Genomic DNA, 7,936 nt, shown 5'->3' on the forward strand with positions numbered 1-7,936 from the left:
ACTCCAAAACTCTGCCGCGCCTTTTTCGGCTGCCGCAAATCGAGCAAACGGTGTGTTTCGGACGGCGTTTCGCTTTCGCTACTTGCGAGTGCTTTCGTGGTCCACCCCTCTATAAATACTCGGGAGGCGTCGAAGCCGGTTCTCCAAGCCGGACCCGTAGGTATCGTTGTGTGCTCGCTCTCATTGGCCCGCCTAACCAGAAAATGCCTGCGGTACACCCATTTGGATAAGAGTGCACGCAGATGCGGGCCTCGACGGCTACACATTTCCTCGGGCGGCCGCCTCCCGGCCTCCGTGGAGCGCGGGATGCACGGTCCCATCGACAAGCCTCTCCCGTTTTTACCGTGGCGTCGCGGTTCACCACGGCAGGCGGGTCGGTCTCCTCCGCATAAAAAGGGGGACCCCCGCTTTTTGTTCCACGAAATCGCACAAGCTTTTTTCGCATCCACGGTTTGCCACCGCACACCAAAATGCCGATCCGGCTGCCTACTTTAGCCAACAGGTGGAGCCAGGCGCGCCGTACTTGCGCGGCACTTCCCACGTCCACCGAAGTCGGTGCCAAGGACCACTTTCGGCGCCGGAGCCGCGTACGAGCCTACTCGAGGCGGAAGAACGAAGCCAGCAAGGGCCTGGCCGCAAGTGCGTTCAATTGTCGGGACGTCCAAGTCCCTCGTTCTTCCGTGCTTCCTCTTTCGGCAAGTCGTTGCGGCACCTTCCCAAAGCGCGCAGACCCGCTAATCGCGACGAGCGCGACGTGGCCGTGCCGCCTTTCCCTCGGCAGCAAGCAAAACGCCTGGCAACGTCGACGCTCCCCTAACCGCGATCTCGCACCGTGTTTCGTGTGGCGAATTCAAAAGCCGGCCGGCGCTGCTGCAACCATTACGGTCGGTACGCATACGCCGCGGAGGGCGGGACGGTCATCGGAGCGTGCGGTTCCTCCATCGAGTACTGCGCACCTCGGCCGTCGCATCGCCGTGCCATGACCGGCCGCGCGTCAACGCGAACCGGTGCCAGCGAGATCCCTCGCCTGCAAGAACCGACCGGCAGCCTCCGTCACCCGAGGACGCGGAGGCGCTTGCCGCGGACGGCGGGACGGTATGCACTGGTGCACAGCGGACCCGTCACATCGCCAGTTCCTTGACCGACCGCCGACGCTTGTGCCGTTCCTCTCGTACTTGGCAGTCGCCGCGCGATTGTCGGGTCTCGTTCTTGCACGCTCGAACGGTCGGGAGGGCACTCGGCTGGCGTTTCGGGAACGCGCAGCCTCGCCTTCTACCGACGTAACCACGACTCGCCGTTCGCGCTCCGCCGCTCCTGTTTACAGTACTAGGCGGTCCCGCAGCGGTCGGGTCGCGCATTTCGAGCGCTTCGAGCCACGGTGCAGTGGCGGGTCGAAAGCCGACCTATGAGTGCGTTGCGCCGTTTGTACCCGCGTCCGCCACCTGGCCGACCGTCCAAGGTCGCGGTGTTGGCGTCCGCTGGGCGCAACAATTTGTCACGGGGTGCCGCTCCACATTCAGGCAGCCCCGTGGGGAAAAGCCGACCCCGCGTCCAAACGGGGTCAGCGGCAGAAAGTGTCGGGCGCAGACGCAGCTGAGGCGCTCACCCTTCACAATCCGTTAATGATCCTTCCGCAGGTTCACCTACGGAAACCTTGTTACGACTTTTACTTCCTCTAAATGATCAAGTTTGGTCATCTTTCCAACAGACCGGCGCAACCGAAAGGCCGCGCCGGACATCGGTCCGAAGACCTCACTAAATCATTCAATCGGTAGTAGCGACGGGCGGTGTGTACAAAGGGCAGGGACGTAATCAACGCGAGCTTATGACTCGCGCTTACTGGGAATTCCTCGTTCAAGGGGAACAATTGCAAGTTCCTATCCCAATCACGAAAGAAGTTCCACGGGTTACCCAGTCTTTTCAGACAGGGATAAAGACACGCTGCTTCCTTCAGTGTAGCGCGCGTGCGGCCCCGGACATCTAAGGGCATCACAGACCTGTTATTGCTCTGTTTCGTGCGGCTAGGAGCCGCTTGTCCCTCTAAGAAGGTTGTAAGGTGCTGGGAACCCCGCACCTATTTAATAGGCTAGAGTCTCGTTCGTTATCGGAATTAACCAGACAAATCGCTCCACCAACTAAGAACGGCCATGCACCACCATCCACCGAATCAAGAAAGAGCTCTCAATCTGTCAATCCTCCCAGTGTCCGGGCCGGGTAAGTTTTCCCGTGTTGAGTCAAATTAAGCCGCAGGCTCCACTCCTGGTGGTGCCCTTCCGTCAATTCCTTTAAGTTTCAGCTTTGCAACCATACTTCCCCCGGAACCCAAATACTTTGGTTTCCCGGAAGCTGCCCGCCGAGTCATTTGAGTAACTCAGGCGGATCGCTGGTTGGCATCGTTTATGGTCAGAACTAGGGCGGTATCTGATCGCCTTCGAACCTCTGACTTTCGTTCTTGATCAATGAAAACATTCTTGGCAAATGCTTTCGCAGTAGTTCGTCTTGCGACGGTCCAAGAATTTCACCTCTAGCGCCGCAATACGAATGCCCCCGTCCGTCCCTCTTAATCATTACCTCGTATTCCAAAAACCAACAGAACAGAAACGAGGTCTTGTTCTATTATTCCATGCAAGTTTATTCAGGCGACTCGCCTGCGTTGAGCACTCTAATTTTTTCAAAGTAAAAGCACCGGCCATCTCGAGGCACACAATGAAGTGCACCAAGAAAGAACCGGCATGATGTTCAGTCCGAGCCGTCGCATCGGGTAGGTGCACTACTCGTCTGGAACTGAGATCCAACTACGAGCTTTTTAACCGCAGCAGCTTTAGTATACGCTATTGGAGCTGGAATTACCGCGGCTGCTGGCACCAGACTTGCCCTCCAATTGATCCTCGTTAAAGGATTTAGAGTGTACTCATTTCAATTACGGGGCCTCAAAAGAGTCCCGTATTGTTATTTTTCGTCACTACCTCCCCGTGCCGGGAGTGGGTAATTTGCGCGCCTGCTGCCTTCCTTGGATGTGGTAGCCGTTTCTCAGGCTCCCTCTCCGGAATCGAACCCTGATTCTCCGTTACCCGTAACAACCATGGTAAGCAAGTAACCTACCATCGAAAGTTGATAAGGCAGACACTTGAAAGAAACGTCGCCGGCTCGTGGCCATGCGATCAGCACAAAGTTATCCAGAGTCACCACACAATACGGGCCGAAACCCGATCGATCTTGGTCTAATAAAAGCACCCGTTACCCAAAGGGCTCCAGGCTCACTGCATGTATTAGCTCTAGAATTGCCACAGTTATCCAAGTAGGAAGAAACGATCTAAGGAACCATAACTGATTTAATGAGCCATTCGCGGTTTCGCCTTATTTCGGCATGTACTTAGACATGCATGGCTTAATCTTTGAGACAAGCATATGATTACTGGCAGGATCAACCAGGTAATCGTTCGACTGCGCGTCCGTCCTCGCCTTCGGCGGGCCGGACGCAGTCTGTGTGCGGCGGAGGCCACCTTCAGGCGCCCCAACACGCTTATTTTGCACTCCGAGATGACGGCGTTCGAGCTCGCTACGGCACAACCTTCCCGAAAGACGAGTGGGAGCCGTGCGGCAAGAAGCACGTTCATGCTCGCTCTTTTTCGTTGCATCGACTCGGTCGCGCCGTGCGGGTTGCCCAAGCCCGCTGCACTGTCGGTGGACCGGCCGGAACTAGCAACGGAGCCGAGACTGCAAAGCCGCCAGACGACGGGTCACGCCCGCGTCTTCGGCGCTTTCGCATCTGAATCGCCCGAGGACGACACGGAACACACCTCGATATCGTGGTAAAACGGCACCGTCCGACAACCAGCCCCTAACGCATCAAGCGGATGAGGCTGCAGACGACTGCCGTGGATTCCCCTGGAGCAGACCCGAGGACACGCTTGACGAGGCCGAAGCCCGCCGCATATCAGACACCCGGTCGCTTTCGCGTACGCCGCTCACGAGAACCCCCACATAATAGCAGCGATAAGTACCCAGACCTCCTTGGGCACTAATACGAGCGTACTCGAGAAAATTTCACCGCGGGTGTGCCCCGAAACGTGTGGCACGTTGAGCGTGCCACAAGTCTACGTCGCTCTCAAACCCGCCGAGGTCGTAGAATTTGCGACCCTACTCACGAAATTCCCACCGAGGATACGGCCGCAAACGTACCGCACCTTGGGTAGGCCACGAGTTTGTGCAACACTACGCTGACGGCACAGCACCGAGGTCGTGCGCGCACGCACGGGAAAATTCCGCCGCGGTTTCTGCCGAAAACGTGAGGCACCACGACTCTCCGCAAGTTCGCGTCGACTGCGAAAGACCGAAGTCGTGAACGACGTGTCCGCTACTCGCCGCCGACACGCTGGACACCAAACGTACAACGACTCGACGGCGTCGTAGAGGCCCACGACGCGGTTTTCCTTAACGACGTCTCGGCGTGGCACCGACAGGTTAGAACGGCCGACCAACGTTCCCTGTCCGCCGTTCGGCTCAGTCGAAGGGCTCGGCGACTTCGGCAACGCTGCGAAGCCGCACGGTGACGCACGCCATGTCCCCATTTTTTTTTTTCTTTCTGCGTCTGCCGGGGTGCCCCTATAATAGCAGCGATAAGCACCCAGACCGCCGTGGGTCGCTCGCCCCGGCTGACGTGGTTTTTCGTACTCCTGCGGCGGTCGCCGTCAAGCACGTCCAAATACGCTACTTTCGTGGGCGCATTCACGCTCTTTCGCTTCGCCGGAGTGCCAGCACTCACTCTGCCAAAAACGGCGAACATCCGAGCGGCGGTTCCCACTTTTGCGTCGGCGTCGCAAACCCCGCCCCGGCAGACGAGGTTTGCCGTACTCGTGCGACGGTGGCCGGCGGGCACGTCGAAAGACGCCGATATCGTGCGCGAATTGGCGCACCTTGGCTTCACCGGAGTGCCGCCACTGACTCCTCCAAAAACGGCGAAGATCCGAGCGGCGCTTCCCACTTTCGCATCGGCGTCCCGAACTCCGCCCCGGCTGACGCGGTTTACCGTACTCGTGCGACGGTCGCCGGCGAGCACGTGGAAAGACGCCGATATCGTGCCCGAATCGGCTCCGTTCGGCTTCGCCGGAGTGCCAGCACTGGCTCGGCGAAAGACGACGAACATCCGAGCGACGGTTCTCACTATTGCGTACGCGTCGCAAACCCCGCCCCGGCAGACGCACTTTGCCGTACTCGTGCGACGGTCGCCGGCGAGCACGTAGAAAGACGCCGATATCGTGCCGGAATCGGCCCCGTTTGGCTTCGCCGGAGTGCCAGCACTCACTCGGCCACAAACGGCGAACATCCGAGCGGCGGTTCCCACTTAGCCGTCGGCGTCCCGAACTCCGCCCCGGCAGACGCGGTTGCCGAGCTCGTGCGACTAGCGACCGCGAAGCCGTCTCGCGACGCCGCTTTCGTGCGCGGCTCCCACTGCGACCTGGGTCACCCGAGGTCGACGAGCAAGAAAGAATGTCGAAAAAAATTTTTTTTTTTTTTGCGTCTGCCGGGGTGCCCCTATAATAGCAGCGATAAGCACCCAGACCGCCATGGGTCGCTCGCCCCGGCTGACGTGGTTTTTCGTTTTCCTGCGGTGGTCGTCGTCAAGCACGTCCAAACACGCCACTTTCGTGGGCGCATTCGCGCTCTTTCGCTTCGCCGGAGTGCCAGCACTCACTCTGCCAAAAACGGCGAACATCCTAGTGGCGGTTCCCACTTTTGCGTCGGCGTCGCCAACCCCGCCCCGGCATACGCGGTTTGCCGTACTCGTGCGGCGGTGGCCGGCGGGCACGTCGAAAGACACCGATATCGTGCGCGAGTCGATGCTTCTTGGTCTCGCAGGAGGGCCGCCACTCACTCCTGCAAAAACGGCGAAGATCCGAGCGGCGCTTCCCACTTTTTCGTCGGCATCGCAAACCTCGCCCCGGCAGACGCGCTTTGCCGTACTCGTGCGACGGTCGCCGGCGAGCACGTCGAAATACGCCGATATCGTGCCCGAATCGGCCCCGTTTCGCTTCGCCGGAGTGCCAGCACTCACTCGGCCAAAAACGGCGAACATCCGAGCAGCGGTACCCACTTAGCCGTCGGCATCCCGAACTCCGCGCCGGCTGACGCGGTTGCCGAGCTCGTGCGACTAGCGACCGCGAACGCGTCTCGCGACGCCGCTTTCGTGCGCGGCTCCCATTGCGACCTGGGTTACCCGAGCTCGACCAGCAAAAAAGAAGGTCGAAAAAAAATTTTTTTTTTCTGCGTCTGCCGGGGTGCCCCTATAATAGCAGCGATAAGCACCCAGACCGCCGTGGGTCGCTCGCCCCGGCTGACGTGGTTTTTCGTACTCCTGCAGCGGTCGCCGTCAAGCACGTCCAAATACGCCACTTTCGTGGGCGCTTTCGCGCTCTTTCGCGTCGCCGGTGTGCCAGCACTCACTCTGCCAAAAACGGCCAACATCCGAGCGGCGGTTCCCACTTTTGCGTCGGCGTCGTAAACCCCGCCCCGGCAGACGCGGTTTGCCCTACTCGTGCGACGGTCGCCGGCGAGCGCGTCGAAAGACGCCGATATCGTGCGCTAATTGGCGCTCCTTGGCTTCTCCGGAGTGCCGCCATTCACTCCTCCAAAAACGGCGAAGATCCGAGCGGCGTTCTCCACTTTCGCATCGGCGTCCCGAACTCCGCCCGGGCTGACGCGGTTTACCGTACTCGTGCGACGGTCGCCGCCGGGCACGTCGAAAGACGCCGATATCGTGCCGTAATCGGCCCCGTTTGGCTTCGCCCGAGTGCCAGCACTCACTCGGCCAAAAACGGCGAACATCCGAGCAGCGTTTCCCACTTTCGCATCGGCGTCCCGAAGCCCGCCCCGGCAGACGCGGTTTGCCCTACTCGAGCGACGGTCGCCGGCGATCACGTCGAAAGGCGCCGAATTCGTGCACGAATCGATGCTTCTTGGTCTCGCAGGAGGGCCGCCACTCACTCCTGCAAAAACGGCGAAGATCCGAGTTGCGCTTCCCACTTTTTCGTCGGCGTCCCGAACTACGCCCCGGCTGACGCGGTTTACCGTACTCGTGCGACGGTCGCCGGCGGGCACTTCAAAATACGCCGATTTCGTGGGCGCATTCACGCTGTTTCGCTTCCCCGGAGTGCCAACACTCACTCTGCCGAAAGCGGCGATCATCCGAGCGGCGGTTCCCACTTTTGCGTCGGCTTCGCAAACGGCGCCCCGGCAGACGCGCTCGTGCGACGTACTCGTGCGACGGTCGCCGGCGAGCACGTCGAAAGACGCCGATATCGTGCTCGAATCGACCCCGTTTCGCTTCGCCGGAGTGCTGCCAGTCACGGCGCAGAAAACGGCGAACAAGTGTTTTTTTTTTTTTCCTAGAATTTGTGTTATAGAAGGCACATTTGATATCGGACGATAATTTTCAACTTTATCACGCGCACCGATTTTCGTGTAGAGGTTTGCAAGTTTATGGGAATTTCTCCACTTGGAATAATGCGATTTAGTAGTACTACGAGAACTTCATGGATGTACTCAAGGGTACGGGGCAAGTCAGTTACGTCAACACCTGCAGATTTTTTACACTTCAAACTGAAAATTGTTGGTTGTGAGTCCTCGTGTGATATTAAAGGCCGATTCGCTAACACATAGAACAAAGAAAGAAAGGAAGAAAAAACGCCCGCGCTCGCTCAAGAAACCTGGGTTCGCAACAAGTGGCAACAACAAGCAACCGAGCGAGTGCGCCAAAACCCGTGGCGGCCGAACAAACGCGAAGTCCCAACCGCGTCAGCCGGGGCGGCACGGGACAGGAAAAATCACTTCAGCCGGGGCGGCGGGGCACCGAATAAACCTCGTCACCTCGTCGCAGGATAAAAGAGGAAACAAAAAGTCTAAACAGCGTCTGCTGGAGCGAATGCGTAATAAAACA

General features: G+C 58.9%; 1 non-coding gene across 1 annotated transcript; it reads right to left on the reverse strand.

Moving 5' to 3' along the window:
• Positions 1-1,620: 1,620 nt before the first annotated feature.
• Positions 1,621-3,435, reverse strand: LOC142790615 (small subunit ribosomal RNA). Its single transcript, XR_012889645.1, has one exon. It is a non-coding gene; the product is annotated as a small subunit ribosomal RNA (ribosomal RNA).
• Positions 3,436-7,936: the final 4,501 nt, after the last annotated feature.

This window comes from Rhipicephalus microplus, unplaced genomic scaffold, assembly GCF_043290135.1.
Source record: "Rhipicephalus microplus isolate Deutch F79 unplaced genomic scaffold, USDA_Rmic scaffold_117, whole genome shotgun sequence".
Lineage (NCBI taxonomy): Eukaryota > Metazoa > Arthropoda > Arachnida > Ixodida > Ixodidae > Rhipicephalus > Rhipicephalus microplus.